This window comes from Oncorhynchus gorbuscha, linkage group LG05 (assembly GCF_021184085.1).
Source record: "Oncorhynchus gorbuscha isolate QuinsamMale2020 ecotype Even-year linkage group LG05, OgorEven_v1.0, whole genome shotgun sequence".
Classification (NCBI taxonomy): domain Eukaryota; kingdom Metazoa; phylum Chordata; class Actinopteri; order Salmoniformes; family Salmonidae; genus Oncorhynchus; species Oncorhynchus gorbuscha.
Window position 1 is genome coordinate 35,752,147 of NC_060177.1, and position 2,748 is coordinate 35,754,894.

A 2,748-nucleotide genomic window follows, 5' to 3' on the forward strand; every position below is an offset into this window, starting at 1 on the left:
GTGTTTGGTCATTATTTACTATAAAAAATGTGCATTTGATATGTATTAGTTTCAGAACTACAAAGCATTTCTTCTCTCATATTGTGACAGAAGGCGTATTTATTCACCTCAACATTTTTTACAGATCCTTAACATGCTCATGAAGCGGTTAAATTATGTTCAGCAAACTCAAAAATGTTCTGAAGGTTTGAGTTGTAAAATTTACAGGGTTGATGTTGTTGTTTTTTTACATACAAAATTAATAAGTTGTCTTCACACAAACCAATCGTTTGTGGTTGCTATTTATTTTCCATAGTTATAATCTGTTAAAATTTGACTGGCCATTTAAATCAGCAATATAATTCAACTTAAGTTATAAAGACCTGTGATTCATTTAAAGGGTATTATATTGTGTAGAGAGGGATGGGAAGGAATTGGTTTCATTCTGAAAGCTATCCTACATTATAACTAGTTTAATGTAGCACCACAGTAACTGTGGATCGACTGCATTTTGAAATTAGTTATTTCTCTGGATGTTTTTTCTCATTATTTAATCACTAAACATCCTTGTAAGACGTCCTTGTAAACACATTATCAATGTATACTTTCATATACACATTTTTTATTGTGTTTGTTGTCTGAAGTTTATAGTTTTGACCTTCAAACAACCCATAATGCCAACTAAGATGCATTTCATTGTAAATAATTGCTGTTCTCTATTATGGCCAGATACATTAATAAATGTAGCACTGAATCAGTTGCTGTGATGGGAAATATGTTGTCAATGAAAGCCCTTGAGTGTTTCTAATGCCAGACTGAAAATAAGGTATTTTTGATTTGATTATGAAAAGTAAATGAATTGTGTAGTTCTACATCAGTTTAAATGACTTAAATGTAAATGTAAATGTACATAATCATATGTTCTCACAGAATATTTTGGGGGTCCACTTTTTTATTTTATTACATTTTTAACAATAGAAACATCCACATACAAACGACAGCATACAGACGCACACAAACATCCAAAACATCACGCCTTCCCAGACCAACCTGCTCACCACCCCCAGCTCCAGCGCCCGCATCACTTTCTGCCACATAGCCTCAAACTGCACCATTTTGTTTCATGGTCACACTGATTGTCAGCATTTTCAATAATGAAGACCGTAGGCCCCCTTTTAGTTGACTTCACTATAGTTGAAATATGTTAGCCTTGACGCTGAGAAGATTAGATATCATTTGAGGCATTTATGATTATACTGCATTCTGAAAGAGGTGCATATTTGAATAGGTATTGTAACATATATCCTCCTGTTCAGAGACTGACATGGAGATGTAGGAAATGCCCTTGCATTTGTATAATTTGGATGTATATTAACATTCCCTCATCAATCTACACACAATGCACCATAATGACAAAGCAAAAACAGGGGTTTAGACATTTTTGCAAATGTAATAAAAAAATTAAAAAGTACTATTCAGACCCTTTACTCAGTGTTTTGTTGAAGCACCTTTGGCAACGATTACAGCCTCGAGTCTTCTTGGGTATGACGCTACAAGCTTAGCACACCTGTATTTGGGGAGTTTCTCCCATTCTTCTCTGCGGATCCTCTCAACCTCTGTCATGCTGGATGGGGAGTGTTGTTGCACAGCTATTTTCAGGTCTCTCCAGATATGTTTGAGCCGGGCTCTGGGGGCCACTCAAGGACATTCAGGGACTTGGCCAAAAGCCATTCCTGCGTTGTCTTGACTGTGTGCTTAGGATATTTGTCCTGTTGGAAGGTGAACCTTCGCCCCAGTCTGAGGTCCTGAGCGCTCTGGAGCAGCTTTTCATCAAGGATCTCTGTACTTTGCTCTGTTCATCTTTCCCTCAATCCTGACTAGTCTCCCAGTCCCTGCCGCTGAAAAATATTCCCACAGCATGATGCTGCCACCACCATGCTTAACCATAGGGATGGCACCAGGTTTCCTCCAGATATGACGCTTGGCATTCAGGCCAAAGAGTTCAGTCTTGGTTTTATCAAACCAGAGAATCTTGTTTCTGATGGTCTGAGTTAAGTGCCTTTTGGCAAACTCCAAGTGGGCTGTCATGTGCCTTTTACTGACAGGTGTGTGCCTTTCCAATCATGTACAATTAATTTACATTACTCTAATCAAGTTGTAGAAACATCTCAAGGATGATCAATGGAAACAGGATGCACCTGAGCCCAATTTTCTTGTCTCAGCACAGGGTCTGAATACTCATATAAAGAAGGTATTTCAGTTTTTCAATTTTAATACATCTGCAAAAAAAAGAAGATCTTTTTCTTTATCATTATGGGATATTGTATGTAGCTTGATGAGAAAAAATATATACATTTTAGAATAAGGCTGTAACATAACAAAATGTGTGAAAAGTCTGAATAAGGGGTCCGAGTACTTTCTGAATGCACTGTGTCCAAACCTACCACTGGAATTAAACAAGCCAAAATATACAGAGGAAAACATTGCTCAAACATTTTACCTTCTGAAAGTCAGAGACACTTGTTGAATAAGTAAGACTGCTCATGATTCATCTTGACATCACCAAAGGGGTGACACATTTATTAACAATCATGCCTCTTTAGATATCCCCAGTGAAAGTTGCCTTTCTATCATCTATGATCTACCATCTTGTACCAGTAGTAAATTGTGTGTGCTTGTGCGTATACAGATTTGAATCTGGCCCAGAGACATGCCGGCACTTGCAAAGCTATTTTTTGGGAAGTCCATCGCTCCATAATGAGTTTTGCT

The 2,748-nt window shown here is 37.5% G+C and overlaps 1 protein-coding gene across 1 annotated transcript in view; it reads left to right on the forward strand.

Moving 5' to 3' along the window:
* LOC124035890 (diacylglycerol kinase zeta-like) overlaps positions 1 to 1,459 on the forward strand; it is a 72,805-nt gene extending 71,346 nt beyond the window's left edge. Inside the window, 1 exon segment of the mRNA XM_046349713.1 lies at positions 1 to 1,459. This exon segment is cut by the window's left edge and continues 1,034 nt beyond it. The gene's annotated coding sequence lies outside the window, so the exon portion shown is untranslated.
* The last annotated feature ends 1,289 nt before the right edge of the window (positions 1,460 to 2,748 follow it).